General features: G+C 36.9%; 1 long non-coding RNA gene across 1 annotated transcript; it reads right to left on the bottom strand.

Annotated features, from left to right (window-relative positions):
• Positions 1-820: 820 nt before the first annotated feature.
• LOC131962494 (uncharacterized) lies at positions 821-1,390 on the bottom strand. The gene is made up of 2 exons (XR_009389933.1): positions 1,327-1,390; positions 821-1,233 (listed from the first exon to the last, which is right to left on the bottom strand). It is a non-coding gene; the product is annotated as an uncharacterized LOC131962494 (long non-coding RNA).
• Positions 1,391-16,959: the final 15,569 nt, after the last annotated feature.

The raw sequence follows: 16,959 nt of genomic DNA, 5'->3' as shown, positions 1-16,959 counted from the left end.
ATGGATTGATGTTTGATGGATGGAGGGATTGATGTTTGATGGATGGATGGATGGATGTTTGATGGATGGATGGATGTTTGATGGATGGATGGATGGATGTTTGATGGATGGATGGATGGATGTTTGATGGATGGATGGATGGATGGATGTTTGATGGATGGATGGATGGATGTATGTTTGATGGATGGATGGATGGATGGATGGATGGATGCATGGATGGATGGATGGATGGATGCATGGATGGATGGATGCATGGATGGATGGATATTTGATGGATGGATGGATGGATGCATGGATGGATGGATGGATGGATGGATGTTTGATGGATGGATGGATAGATGGATTGATGTTTGATGGATGGATGGATGTTTGATGGATGGATGGATGGATGTATGGATGTATGGATGGATATTTGATGGATGGATGGATGGATGGATGGATGGATGGATGGATGGATGGATGGATGGATTCAAGCCTTCCTGCGACAACAGATCAATAAGCCAACAGTGAAATTACTACAGGACACTTTACAAAATATTATAGGAAACCATCTTATAAACTTGCAATAATTAAACCAAGAGATATAAAGTGTGAGAGTTGGGCCAAGTTTTGAGGAGCAGTGATGGTAGTTAAACTTTAGTGTCAGTGCAGAACCAATCAGACGAGACATTAAATGTGGGTGAATGCTTCCTTATTATAATCTAGTCTGGGTTATAAATAAAGCAGTCCCTTGTTCACCCTCTTTTCACTGTAATTATAATGCAATTGTGGCCAAAAAAAAAAAGATGGCCATTAAATAAAGCAGTCCCTTGTTCAACTCTTTGTCAAGTCATGGCACTGTAATATGCAGTTTGGGTGTAATTACACAGCACAATTATATACACGTCATGAAAATGATCAGGGTTTAGACAGTACATTCAACCAGACACCAAGCTGGAAGACTGGGCTCCATGGAGCTAGACTGGATTAATTTCTCCAAGGTACATGGAGAAATTTTAATTAGCGTAACTGTAATAATTATTGAGCTATTTGTTATTGATAATCCCCTCCCGACTAACCGTCCTGGTTATTTTTTCCGCATCAACACAGTTATTAATTTCAGACCCAATTCCCCGTTGTTTCCATGTGCCCTTGAAGGTGGTCCAATAAGTTGAGTCCAGTCAGCAGAGACTCCTCGGGGCTTCATTTCATTTGCACATGATTTGGGTGTCAATCACTCGCTGCAGTCCCTGACTGCCAAAGAGAAACTTGTCTGTGAGAAGGAAGACAGCCTGACATTAAAGCTTTGGTGCAGTCACTTTCTAATTCAACTGTTCGGGTACGTACCATCACCTACTGGGAACCATTAAGGTGAAGATGAAGTTAAAGTCGTTCAGCAGAGGAAGAGTCTGCAGGATGCTGGGAGGGGTCACTGTAATGAAACCTCCTGTATCTGCAGGATAAGCAGTCTTTTTATTGTCAGATACACATTTTCAGTGATAATTCTGTTCTGGTTTTGTTCTGTTTTGGTTCTGGGCAAAAGTACACTTTAATGGCTTTTGTGTCTGAAGTACAACTGTATAAATTCAACTCCAAAATGCACTAAACATTATTAACCATCCAAATCCTCTTTTAGTGTGCTGAATGATGATGTACACTTATTATAATTGTTGGTAACACTTTACAATAACCAACTAAATAATGTTTATAGATGGTTTATAAACCAATTATTAACCATTTACAAAGTGCTATACATATTTAATCTTTAAATGTTTTCAACCAATTTCTTAAAGCTATATGAATCATTTCAAAATCATTAGCATCCTTAATATGGTGTTAAAAATGTTAAAATGAGTGCAACTAAAACTATTAATAAACTATTAATTATAATTTCATTGTTTGTTAATGGTAAAGTAACTATAAACTTACATTAACATACCATATATTTGCCATTTATAAACAATTAAGTTAGTTAAACATTAATAAATTATATATTTACCATTCTAAATGACCTATATACGGTTTATAAATGATGATTAAACATTAATAAACTATCTGTTTGCCATTTATAAATGATGGTTATTGTAAAGTGTTACCTAATTGTTTATTAGCCTCCTAAAATGCCAAGATGGGGAAGGCAGGAGCCGCCCACAAAATAAGAACAGATCGTGGATACAAACAACAAATAAAATGAAATGTGTTCCTCTATCACTTCTTGCATGAGGCCCATTGTGTCTTTGTGCAGGGATAATGCTATAGGGAGACCACCAGCCAGAGGTGACTGCTCAGCTGAATTTAGAAAAAACAGCTTTCAGCAAAGATCAGCATTTCAGTCAGAGGAGCAGATAAATGTAAATCAATTCCAGCTTATATCAGAGAAAACACAAGCCTCAGTATTCCTCAAACAATGAGACAAACCTGGGAGAACCTGGTCTCACAGGAATCCGTGGAATAGCCACGGATTTGCTTAACTCAAAATCTGTGGAATAGCCACGGAATCACTCAAATTTCCGTGAAACTGACACGGATTTCACTACAATGCAAGTTCATTTTGCTATTGGTTTGTTCCAAGTCACGTGACTTTCAAGGTCCCGGCGGTCAGAACAAAAAACATGGCGGACAGTTCTCTCATTTTTAGTGAAAAAATCAATATTTTGACTTAGTTTCTACATAAAAATGGATTTTGATCACATTTCTAGCGAGAAATATATGTTTTATTTTCTAAATATTCACTCAGTGAATGTACATAATCACTTTGTGGCGAAGATCTCGCCAGAAAAAGACGATCCGCTGTGTTTTATTTTGAAATCTGTTTTATTTTGTAATCTACCGGATGTGGTGCGAACTCATTGAATCGCGCTCCACTGTAAATGGTCCGGACTCTGCTTTCCTGTTTAAGTTCAAATATCTTCATTAAACAAACATTGTTGTCTTTTTTTAGCATAGGTAATATACATACAGTATAATTATTTATTAGACAGTGTGTGATATTCGATATATTGGGTAGAAATAGGTTTTCACAACCTTAATATAACCATGTTGATAATGGAAATGTTTGCTTTTAATTGTTTATTTATATTTTCCTGCACAGGGACCACAGATATAAATGATTTGTAGAGGAGTATAGTGTGTGGCCCCTGTTAAATATAAACTAAAACCTCCTATACCTTCTCAGCTGTACTGCTGTGTCTTAATTTATTTCAATAACTCAATTCAATTTTCTTTTAGGTTTATTATGCAAAAGCATTTTAAAAGGCCCCTGACACACACAGTCATAAGAGTGGATTTGATCTGTGGGTTAAAGTCTGATCCCTGAGCTCCACTAAAATGAATCTGTGAATGTCTTAATGACTAAACTATGACTTACCTGTGAACCTCTGTGCTCACAGCACAAACACATTCACATTAAAGCCATTAAATTAAAAAGAGACTGAAATCTTCCAGCAGTTTATCACCCGTGTTGCTCTGTAATCCCGTCTGGAGGCGGCTCTACAGATGAAGTTTCAGCTCTGTGACAGCCAAAGTGAAGCTTCAGTAAGAGAGAGTGACATTGACTGCAGGCTTATAGTCTTCCATAAATCCCATAGAAATGAATGTAACAGAAGCAGAGCCATAGCTGAGACAGCAGAGTATGAAGGAACCTGATGAGGATGTCTCTATACGGAGTATATTGATGTGCTGTAGTTAATCTCTGGCAGTTTGCCATGAAAGAGCACCGGCTCTGAAACTAATGCACACCTGTGGGAATAAATCAATGACAGGCGCTCGTTTTTTATGGGAATGAAACGCAGCAAAATAATAGCGTGACCGCTGAATCCCGAGGTACATCTCATTAAACGATGTCTTCATTCACATTTCTTTAAGCGGGATCGTAAATGATTCAGCAAACCTTCCAGTTCTTCTGTTTTTACGCAGAGCCACTCAGATGTCTTTGTGTACGGAGTGATTTACTCTCAGGCCTGCACCAATTTCCTTGATTCAAACTGTTAAAGTAACAATATCATGCTTAAACAGAAAAGAGGAATGGATAAAACAGGCAATCAGTGAAAAATGTGAAGCTGCCATTGCTTTGCTGCTCTTCAAGTGAGTCTGTTTCTATAAAATCTAATGAAAAACGCCTCAAAAATCTCTCTGTTGTAGTGAACAGTGTGATGATGCATGTAGTTGTGTGTGTGTTGCTGTGTGTGTTGCTGTGTGTGTCCATGGTTGCTGTTGTTAATTAATTTCCCTCCTCTGGCTCCGCTGTCATCCATCACCTGCAGTATATCTCACTACGCTGCTAACCTGATATGAAGCCATTCATCCATCGGCTGATTGGGACAACAAGAGGTGAGGTCACAACAGCTGATAAACAGCATCGACAACAGAAGGATTATGAATTAATGCTGCTACCCCGGACACTCAGATTAATATTTGTCCATTTGTATTCCAGAGAGAAACACAAAAGACTAGAGATTGAACAAGTGATGCAATGAAGGTGAAATATCTGGAGTTGCCCTGAAGAATTAATTATGAAAGAGTATGGAGTTTTTTTTTGAGAGTAAAGACAAACTGAGCTTCATAATTGAGCAACACCCCTAAGAGATTAATCATTTTATTTTGATTGATGTTCAATAGCAGTTAAATATCTTTCTCACAGTAAGTTAAATGCATTGCTCTCTGGTAGCGCTGCTCTGTGATGTTGTATGAGCTTATGTATTTTTAAAGCTACATCCCACTCAGAAAAAGGTTTTACTTATTGTTAATTCACTTGGATGTTTGAGTTTCACTGTGCAGAATCATGTAGTGCAGAGTCTAACAGATGAGCAGGACTGTTTAACATCATGGCTGCAGCTTAGGTTTAATTGCTGACTTTAAACTGCCCATAGGAGTGAATGAGAGCAGGATGTGTCTGGTGACCTGTCCAGGTGTATCCCACCTCTCACCCAGTGTCAGCTGGGATCGCCCCAGTGACCAAAACTCAAATAAGCAGTTAAGGAAAATGAATTAATTGGGAGCCAATCATAAGCCAGTATGCCTCCACGGTCTGTATACACTGTAAAAAATGTTTGTAGAAATGACAGTAAAACACTGTCAAATTGCATCAGAAATAGGTTGTAAAATTGTACATCACCGTAGTAGATACTTTTAATTACTGTAAATCAAAGAATAGCATAAAACTTTAAATTCAACTGTCATAAACTGTAGAAAACACACAATTTTCATGTAAAATGAATGGAGAAATACCATGATGACACAATTATCCTGAAAGTAATGGGATTATTCAGTATAAATTACAGTTTTTTAGCTGATATTTACATTTACATACGCCCACTGTATTTCTTACGGTGAAGTTCTGGCAACCACAGCTGCCGGTATTTTACCGTAAATTAAACAGATTTTTTTTTACAGTGTACGAAGACTGGATTCTTCTAAGTAGGAAACATCTTGGAGTTCAAATTTTAAAATTAACATTTGCATAGTGATAGGCCTACATTCTGGATTTGGGGTAAAATATAAGTTTAAGTGTCCTGGTCTTAAAGAGGATATAGACTTTCTTTCTCCTTCACCATGTTACAGCTGATTATACAGCTTTATACATGAGTAGCCTGCTATTTTTTAGCTATAGCCTGGTGGGTGCACACACTGGGGTTAGAGCTAGAAATAGTGGTCATGAACACTTACAGTTTATGTACATTTGTTGTTATGCATTATTTTCTTACCGCCCGCAGTACTTCCTGGTTGGTGAAAGGACCCGAGGACAGTGAATGCTGCCCTTTTATTTGCCTGTGTGGCATGTTGGACATCATTGGGCCAAACCAATGTTTCTTTTTTGTTCCTCTTTGTTTCAGGGCTTATTGGTTGAAATATTGCTGTAGAATATTTATCACCATGTTGAAATAAGACTGAAATATTTGAGTGATGTCCAATGTATTTGATGTCCAATGTATTTGATGTATTTTTTCTTTTGATGTAAATAGTTCTTGTGGTTGACCATAATAAATGGGATTTTTTGCACCTCCATTTTTTTGACTGCGGCTTGTCATTATTTTTGTAAGGCAGTTTTCCCTTACAAATTGGTTTTTGGGGGAATTTTTCCAGTATGCCAAACGGCAACCTGCCCTCACTCTGAGTCAGAGTGTGACACTGTGTAATTTCACATGATTTTGTTGTTTTCATTCATTTCCACATGTTTCATCTGTACTGTTATTATTTGGGTCATGTGATGACCTACCTCTGTGCTCCACCTGCTCTCACAACTGCATTTACATGATCATGGCACTTTAAATTGGCATTCAGTTACATTTATTAATAATCTGTGTCTATGACAGTGATCAAGTTCAAATCTTTTTCTCTCGCCATTTGAACATCACTCCATATGTACAAGTTGACCCTTTCAGGTACATGGAATGTGCCAAAGAAAATACAGATAACAGTGCAGTTTATTTTATTTTATTTATTTATTTAGATTTACCAAAAAAGCTAACTAACAAAGCTTGATTATGATTTATATGCACTGTAATACATTATTCTATAGTTATTTCATTTTACTTAATATATTTGATGAAATGTATTAAATATAAATGCGTCCTTGATTTTGAGGCAGTTGTTTAAGTAACTTTAATATAAAAATGTTTGAGATAGAATCTACTTATTTTGATCACATTAAATATAATCTTTATGTGTATGTAATTCTAAATCAAGAGAATTTTGAATGAATTCAACACAATAGAATTAGTCTGTTTTTAATTGACAGGCACTTCCTGTTAAGTTATTAACTCAACTTGTTAGATTTATTTAATAATATTGCGTGCAATCTGTTGCCTCAATTTTATTGAGTAGCTATTATTTATCTTTTTTTTCAGTGTGGGATTCGGCTCAGGACCTGGACTTTTCAACATGAAATGAAAATGGAGCCTTGGTGCTGGTATGAGGTTTAATTACTGTTGTTTTGGTTCGGTGGTGATGAATCCCACCTGATCCTGGTTCTGGTTCTGGTGTGAGAACAGAGAGAGTGATGAAAGGTAACAACATGTCCCAGCTTGTCCTTTTATTTCTTCAGACTAATAGTGTTGCTGCTTTCATCCCTTTTTTTTTAACTTTTAATATGTTTTTCAAAGGTGACACTTACACAAAAACTTTTTCTTTCATTTTCTGCAGAAGCGTGCTGGATGGAGCTCCTTGTGGTCACAGAACTAATAATAAATAAATCATTGTACTGAGAGTAAGACATGTATTTATGTATTCAGCCTCACCAGGCTGGAAAACACTGCAGAGCGTTTTAAAACTCAATGATTAGATTTTTTTGGAATGCTTTTAACCTCCTGAGAGCCAAGCTTTAGTTTGGTAAGTATTGTTAGTTTCTCCTAAATATTTAGGATTAGTAGGACATGATAAGTACAAAAACTAAGCATTATTCAAAACAAAGTATTATTAAAAACAAAGTGTTATTTTACTGTAGAACAATTAATTCACCTGTGTGTAAATCTGTTTATTTCCATACATTTACAGCCTCTCTTTGAAAGAACGATAGCAAAATGAATTCGTTGTCAAATGAGAACTTCCTGATTAGCAGTGGTAGCTTGTTGCTAATGCTAAAAATAGTCAAATTTGTACAGAATCTCAAACTACAAACATTATTAAGCACAAATAAACAAGTTTTAACCATAAAATCTGATCAGATTTTGTACCTGGTCCACTTTTTTCTGGGTAAAAGCTGTTAATTGACTTTAGCAAGATGCTGCCATCTGATTTTTATACTGATCAATGTATTGACTACTGAGGACAACAGGTCATAGTTAAGCAGAATGAAGTATAAAGGTCCAGCAAACCTAAAATGTAATGTCCACATATGAGGACGCAGGTTCTCAGGAGGTTAAATCAATTTTAAAAGACATGGAGACAGAATCCTGTCAGTGTCTAAACCTTATATACATTCTATGGTCCAAACCAATATCATAAATATGTGGCGTGTACTGCACTTTTTTCACTGGGATGTTTTGTTTTTTTGTAGAATTGTATGTTCTTCTTCTTTGTGTCTGTTTTTAATGATTGTTTTTTGAAACATTTAATGAAAGCAAATAGCTCAAACTCTTCAAATTGACTCGTGCATGAAAAAACAATGTTTTTTTGCCTGCAGTATCTCTTAAATGACACTTGGCATCCAGATCCAAATGTTCCTAAAAGATTAATGACATTCAGCTAAACTTGGCTATTGTGGCTTCAAAACAAGCTTGTTCATTTAATCTTCGGAGCAAAATATAATAAAATAAGAGGCAACCACTCATCTCTTACAACCTTGTGTCTGTACTTTCAAGGCCAACACAAACTTTGATGTGCCCTTTGAGACACAATACATCATTCCCCAAGGACTAGACTCATTAGATCAGCATGGGATTGTGATAAATGCTCTCTTTAAAGATGTTTTCATGACCAAAAGATTCTGAATAAAGCTTGTGTCACAACCAAGGTCGAGTTATACAGACCTACAACCTCATGTCATATATTTAAGAATAACTCTGCAGAGTTATGGAATTCATACACACACTCACAAAATAGTTAAATAAGGCTTCAGAGTCAAACCCTAAACTCTTCATGTTTAATGTTGTTTTTAAATCACATGTATTTGCCAAACCCCTAGCCACCATTACACATGTTTATATTCTCACTTATAGAAATATCTAAGATCATTTATTCCCTTAGTGCAGTTTGTTTGGATTGGTGTAAACGCAGGAAACAGCTTCTGGTCTGGGACTACTGTAAAGGGAACTCTATAGCGGGTCATTTCTGGTGTCAACACCATTTGAACCGATCACAAGAGGTATACCAATTTATGTGTCCTTTTATGGGTTAAAAACTGTTTTGGTGACTGGTTAAGTAGCATCCTATTATCTCATTACACTGTAAAAAAAGAAAAGTTGGGTGAATTCAAAATTTCAAGGCAACAAACTTCGATAAAAGTTGGACAATTAAACTAAATATTTTAAATTTTGTTTTTGCGTTTGCTCAACTCTGAATTCAGATTTTTGTCTACTCAATTGTACTAACTTATAATTTTACATTATAAGTTATAATAACTTTTAATCCTTACTTCTGCTAACTTCTGCAATGTGCTGAATTGGCACGATTGTAACACCGCTATGAAATGTCAGCTAATGTTGCGACCACAATTTTGAGTTAGCATTGATACGCTAATGGCTACTCTTGTAGCTGTAACAAGCAGCACCGCTAGCATCAGTTAGCCGCTAGCATCAGTTAGCCGCTAGATTTCGCTAATGACTGAATTTCACTGCTTTCCCGCATTTCCCAACAAAGAAATAAGAGTTATCAGAACTATTGTCCCTTGTTGTGAACCCCAACTTAAAGATATAAGTAACAACAACTCACCAACTTGTTTTTGAGCAGACAACTGGCTTCCTTTGTTGTGCTAACTTACATTATTGCCCTAAATGTCAATCATTTATATTTCCAAGTTTTACCAACTTAAATCACTGTTTTAGGCCAAAAAATACAAGTTGGCTTTTTTGCAGTGTAGAGCCAGTCGTCTTCTGTGCTAGGATCATCTGATGGCAGTATTACTAAATCATTTAATATCCAGTCTCATGAGATGTTCATATTGTTGCTGTCCCTGCAGGATCCGGTGGGCGACCTGTAAAGAGTCTTCGGAGGTCTGGAGAACATGATAAAGGAGAACACTGAACATTTATACCTCACACTCCTACTTCCAATGTCTCAGGGTCAACTAAAGTCTACCAACATGCACAACAAATCAACATCTATATGAACACAACCAACCAGTATAAAACACGTTTCCAGCTACATGACTTTGTTAACAATCTTTGTGAATACCAACCGTAATTTAAAGTTTGAAACAATGAATCATCTTTGCATTGGTTTCCATTCGGGGAATAGACTTTTAGGTGTGAAGCCAGCAGTCAGAGGACAGAGAAACCATATGAAGAGTTTGACAATGTAATTATAACTGTATAAGTGTTTTCCGGAGAAGTAACAGAGAGCTTCTGAGAGCTGGGAAGATTTAAATCAGCCATTGATTTATTGCTTTTTGGCTTTTTTTGCGTTAAACAAGTTGCATGTGGAAAACACTTCCAGGCATTCAATCTATTAATAGCTAGGGGAGTGTAAGCAATGTAATATGATAATTCTGCTGGTTTTTCCATTCAACCCCTCGGCCCTCTTTTAGCAACAGATAATATTCTTTTTCCATCACCAAACATGTCAAAGGAGTCACGTTTGGAGACAACTTCTCCTCAGGGTGACATGATAATTATCTGCTGCAGCAACTGACAACGCTGTGAGGTCATTACTCCCATGACGGGTAATTTACCAGCTTTTTTTATGGCTATGGACCTCATACAATATGCAGACAGAAAGAGAGTGAAAGATTAAGAGAAAAATGGTTCTATAAGACACAAATTTGCATTGATTTGGATCATATCGTGGCAGCTAAACTCTCAGTTTGCTGAAGTGGCTGTGGATGTCTTCCATACAGCGTATATTATTACATTAGGGCTTCGGGGAGATGATGGGTGGGACTTTGCAATACAATTAGAATTTATCAAAGAAACTTTACTCTCTTTTGTTGATGTGTCAGCCAAGATAGAAGTGGCGTTTCGTTACCCCAACGTAAACTCGTTGTGGCAGGTGTTTCCTGCCTCCTTTCCTTCACTTCAAGGAAATTACTGTCTCACAAAAGTGCAGCACACACTCACTTTAGCGTCCCAGCGTCTGAGGGAGTTGGCATACATCATGAGGCACTGAGCAATCAAATCTGGGCAGATGACACAAAAACAAAGTAATGCAGCAAAGAGAGAGTGAGCGGAAGTCTTTCAAGGTAAAAGTTTGAAAGGGAAATCAAGGTAGAAGTTCAAGGCTCCTGGTTTGTGTTCCTAATCTAGGATGACGTGTATTTGAAATCAATTATGAGCTCAGTTGGATTATTGACAGATACCACCTAGTCATTACAGCATGTGAACAAAATGACTTTTCTTGGGAACTTCCATTAATTTAGCTGAAATGGAACAGTGTGCAGCAGCCCTGCCAGCCACCTCTGGATCAATGAGAAGGAACCACACAACAATCCCCATTGATCCTCTCGGCTGAAATCACCACAAAGTGCTGTTATGGTACAGAATGTGCTTGATTTTATCCCACAAATTCTTCACACCACTGTGAGAGAACACTTGATGAACATGAATGCGTCATTTACAGCATTGATGCTGCAGGTGTGTGTGTGTAAACATGGGATTTGTGACTCATATTTGTAATGAGAATTGCTTTTTCTAAACCCTCCTTTCTCTTGCTCTCTTGAATTTAATAGGAATTTCTAATGGAGATGGAGACCTCCAGTGTAATGTGTGGACATTTTGCATTTCAAAGTAGATCCAACACACATATGAGCATGCACATGTCAATCAAAGCCAATGAGAGGCACCTGGAACATGTACGAGGCTCCGTTTACATGGTGACGGTCTGAACAGAAGACGCAAAAGTGGCGTCTCGTCTTCACTTTTTATTCCTGGTTTAGACGAGCGTTTTCAGGAGGAAATCTGCTGCATACGGTGACGTTAAAGTGTGTGAAATGTGATTGTATGCAGCCAGGCGGCATCACTTAAAGCCATAAGAGCATCTTTGGGCATGCAGAAGTTTTCACGCCACACATTTTCATCAGCTACTCCTTCCACAAAGTTCTCCTCCATCACTAGATCTCCCAGGTCTCCTCCAAAGCCCTCTGGCTGGTTTTTGGCCATTTAGTGTCTTTTTTGTGGTCAATTTGTGTCTTTTTTTGTCAGTTTGTCTTTTTGTGGTCAATTTTTGTCTATCTTTGGCAATTTTGCATATTTTTTTTGTGGTTATTTTGCATCTTTTTGGTTATTTTGCATCTTTCTTGGTCAATTTGTGTCTTATTTGGTCAATTTGTGTATTTTTTGTCATTTTTTGGGGTTATTTTGCGTCTTTTTGTGGTCAATTTGTGTCTTTGGCCATTTTGTGTTTTTTTTTTGTCAATTTGTGTCTTTTTTTGGTCAATTTTTGTCTTTTTTTTGTCATTTTTGTGTCTTTTTTTGGCCACTCCTTCCACAAAGTTCTCCACCATCACTAGATCTCCCAGGTCTCGTTCACAGCCGTCTGGCTCCTCCCACCAATCGCTGCATCCAGAATGTGATGGAGGTAATTCCAGATCCTTCTCTGTTCACTAATACTATCTGTACATATCCTGGACATTTGGTGGAAAGACTCCTGTAAGTTTATTAGAGCTGCCAGAGCAGCTTGAAGGTCCCACCATGGAAATAATCCCACGTTTCTTTATTTCCTGTCCTGGAGCATGTATGTGACGTAAACACATACGTGACGTGAGCAGATCAGATCAGAGTTTTGTGTCTTGTCAGTGTAGACGACACGCTACGGAGGAGAGGATCTAACTTTTACACTTTGGAGGGTGGTTTCAGATTTTAGCGTTTTTAAGCCCCAAAACGCCGTCACCGTCTAAACGAAAGGCACTTCACATAAAATATTTTGTCGTTTTTACCCGCGAGCGTCCTCGTGTAAACGGAGCCTGAGTTTATGGCCTCAATCACTAGTCTCAAGTCTTTTCAATAAAGCGTCACATGGATTTAGTAAATTATGACCCCATTTAGAGCAAAATAGCAGATAAATCAGCTTTAGCACATGGCTAGCTTATACTTGACAGTCACTACCACAACACAACATGCTTTATATAGCTGTGCACTTGTTTTTGGTTGTTGTATGTGTTTCTGTTTTAGAACTTTGGCCCTTTTACAGTGTGTTTCAGTTCATGAAAGTTAATTGTAACTTTTTGGTTGAGGGCTACTAAAAGACACTCTAGAGTCATTAGCATTCTAATTAATTCACGGCTGTTGCTCAGTTGGTAGAGTCGGTTGGCCCCCAACCGGAGGGTTGGTGGTTCGATCCCTGACCGTCGCAGCCTACATGTATCCTTGAGCAAGATACTGAACCCCAAATTGCTCCTGATGCTGCGTTCATCGGTGTGTGAATGAATTCCCAATGGTGGCAGCGTCATTTTGTATTTAAATAGGTAGGACCGGAGTTCTTTTGTTGAAATGTTTGATAGAATGCAGCTTTAAGGCTCTTCCCAGTTTACCTCACTGGTCAGACTCGGAAGTTGCCGCCTGATCCTATTGGGCCTTAAGGTGTTAAACCTTAATTTGATCACTTGTTCAACAGAAACACAAATTGCTGTTTGCTGTATTTATAAAAGAGAGAACAATTACAGCCACTTTCTATCATGTGGTTCCTCCATTTGTCTGTTTCCCACTTGGCGCAGCCTTTTTCAGCTGTTGACTCCAAAAGAATCCAAATGAGCACAATCACAAACAGATCACAGGTGAGTGAGGCCAGCAGCCTGCAGCCTGCAGGATGTTCTCATACAATGTGTTGTGACAACCAGTGGAGCGTCTCCAGCCGGCGCTGTGTGTCTGTGACAGCCGCTGAGCTCAGATAATAAAGATGTGTGTGGTCAAACACGCAGACTTTGATCCGATGCTGCGATCTCTATGAATAACAGCCAGCCGTTCAAACAGCAGCATGCAGATACAGGAGCAGAGATCCATGCTAATCAAGCTTGTTTTTTAACCCTTTGATGCACAACATGGGTCTAAAGCATGGGTCTCAAACCTGCAGCCCGCGGGCCAATTGCGGCCCTCATAATGATATTATGTGGCCCCCACCTTGATATGAAAGTTTAATGCGAGTTTTATAGGTATGGTACTTTACCGTGTTGTGTGGGGAAGGTCCCTTTAACTACTTTTTTGGTAATTTTGTGTCTTTTTTTTGTTGTAATTTTGTGTCTTTTTTTTGTGGTAATTTTGTGTCTTTTTTTTAAAAATAATTTTGTGTCTTTCAAAAAAAATAATTTTGTGTGTTTTTTAAATAATTTTGTGTCTTTTTTCGTAATATTTTGTGTAGGCCTATATATATTTTTTGTAATTCTGTGTTTTTTTTTGGTCATTTTGTTTCTTCTTTAAGTAATTTAGTCTTTTTTGGTCATTTTGTGTCTTTTTTTGGGTCATTTTGTGTCTTTTTAAGATAATTTTGTGTCTGTTTTGGTAATTCTGTGTATTTTTTGGTCATTTTGTGTCTTTTTTAAGTCATTTAGTGTTTTTTCAGTCTTTTTTTGATTATTTTGTGTCTTTCTTAAATAATTTAGTTTTTTTCTGTCATTTTGTGTCTTTTTTTGTTGTTGTAATTTTGTGTCTTTTTTTGGTTATTTGGATACTACCTCCAGTGGCCCCCAGGTAATTTGAGTTTGAGACCCCTGGTCTAAAGTGACCCGACAGAGTTTTTATGTTCTATATCTTTGCAATAATTCATCATTCAGTATTCCAGGTTTTCCTCAATTAGTTTGTTTTGATCATCATACATCCTATTTTTATGTTTTCCTTTATTTATTTTGAATAAAATCCCTTTTTCTGTCACTACTCTTCTAATACACAACATGGGTGAAAAATGAGCCATATCCATTTTTTTTTTAGCTAAGTAGCTTGTTAAGCTAACTTCTTAGCTAACTTCTTGGCTAAGTATTTAGCTAAGTAGCTTGCTAAGCTAACTACTTAGCTAACTTCTTGGCTAAGTAGTTAGCTTAGCAAGCGACTTAGCCAAGTAGTTAGCTATGTAATAATACAAAAACTTTTTTTCTTCATAAATTATTAGAAGCAAAATTAAAATAATGATCTGTTTTTATCAAAAACAAGATATTTAAAGAATACTTAGAATATTCAATCATAAAATAAGTTGATATCAAAACAGATAGCACAGAAACACACAGCAACATTAAATAACAGGGGAAATAAATGCGGGTCCTTTTTTACCCATGTTGTGCATCAAAGGGTTAATATAATAAAGATCCGCTTATGGGAAGTTTTTGGCCTTTTTTTCATTGTTGGTATTGCAATGCATTTTGGGATAAAACAAGGTTACATATGATTTTCCTGAGTGACGCTGGTAGCCTCGATCACCAGATAGGGAATCAATAAATGAGGGAGAACAGCAGTGAGGGCTGTTTAAAAACCCGATCACATATCAGGTGATATTCAGAGAGATCAGAGAGGCTGTGCAGGCAAAAAAAACTTAATTCCCAAACAAAAAGAAGATAATTGCAAAGCTGTGTTTTAATTGCAGGTAGTGCCTGGTGATACATTACCTCCAGTCTCTAGACATTGTTTTGAATTTCTTCTCCAGGTCATTAACTTGCTGCTTAAATAGTGAAAATCGAACTTTCTCCATTGGAATTAAAGGCCATTGTAGGCTTTATGTCTGATGCTGCAGATCAATCTGCTGATTTCATCAACATCCATCAGCAGATTACAGCCTCCTCCACACTGTGTATCTGTGTTTGTTTACCAGTGTGCATACAAATGTACTTTGCCTGAGGCGTCTTTCATTATATGTGCGTGAAAACGTGACTGTGTTTACCCATAAAGAAGATAGAGTGCACTGTGACACATCAAACCTACCATCAGGTGCCATAAAACAACTGTCTCCTGGTTATTGAAGACTCCGTAGAGACGGATGGAGAGGAGGAAATGATGGTGAATGCTGGAATCATCTCAGCAGTTCATCGCCACTTCATGCTGATTGAAATGCCAAAAGATGATTCTCAAAGACTCATGTTGAGAGAGAGGAAACCCCTTCCTCTCAGACAGATACTATCATCATCATCATCATCATCATCAGTTACTGAAATCTGTTCACCTTAGTCCGTATTTTAATAAATAGAAAAAAGGGGGATTTTCATGATGTAAATTCACGTTTTCCTTGGCCCCTTGATACTTTGTTTGAATTATGAATATGTCTGGTTATTCCTTTAACTGAACCTGGCCTCCTATATAATGTTAATAATAATAACAGTCTAGCATAAACAGTGGCGGTTCTACACAGGGGCCTCCAGGGGCCACTGCCCCTGTGAAGAAGCCTTTGGCCCCTGCTGTGGCCCCTGTGTCAAATTAATATTTAAATGATCAATTTATAACGATGAACGACGGAACAATTCTGACCTATTTTTTGTTCAAACAATATCTCATTGTGCACAAAAGGAACCCAGAATGTTACATTGTATAATAGTTTAATTGTGCAACAATAGCTTGTGTATATATTTAAAAAAAAGATCATTCTCACTATACTGCATTTTCAAAATGTCATTGAAGTGCAAAAATAATTATTGTTGGTGAGTCTCATTGTTTCAGTCAGTGTATTTGTATCTTCCAAATATACTTAAATGAGATTTTTAAATTAGCTAAAATAAAGGTTTTGAAGGCTTACATATAATCTTTGCCGTTTTAAACACTGGCCCCTGCTTGGCCCCCACAGTAAAACTGGTCTAGAACCGCCACTGAGCATAAACCCAAACAAATAAAACAAGATGGATTAATGTCTCAGTGTTCATAGAGATTTATAGTATCATGATTGGAAAAGAATGGCCACCATACTGCAGATTGTTTCTTCATTACAGAGGATGGACGCTGCTAAAATCAAAAATAAATAAATAAATGACTTGAGAAATTAATATATAACATTAAATTGATATACATTAATATATAAAAAACGTTATTTGATTGCTAAAATGACATGAATTGATATGTATGTTTTAATTTACTTCATTTATCATTCATTAACTTTTTAATTTCCCTAGTAATTCATTTTACAATGCAATTTTCCTATTTTTATTTATTTAATTATTTTTGTAATTTATTTATTTATTTGGCATTTATTTTTCCTTGATTTAAAAAGTATTGAAATTAATTAATTATTCTCACATTTACTTATTTGACCTATTATTATCCCTCTGTATTTTCCTTGCATTTATTTCCCCCAAAATGTTTTATTGCTGTATTATTTTCTTTATACATTTCTTCTTCATTATGCAAATGAGGGAGCTGGCAATTTATTTTGGCAGTTTCCATCATCTATACCAACATATAGCAACCCAAACCATTTTAATGAAATGTA

Source organism: Centropristis striata, chromosome 23 (assembly GCF_030273125.1).
Source record: "Centropristis striata isolate RG_2023a ecotype Rhode Island chromosome 23, C.striata_1.0, whole genome shotgun sequence".
Lineage (NCBI taxonomy): Eukaryota > Metazoa > Chordata > Actinopteri > Perciformes > Serranidae > Centropristis > Centropristis striata.
This window is presented reverse-complemented; position numbering and strand designations above follow the sequence as displayed.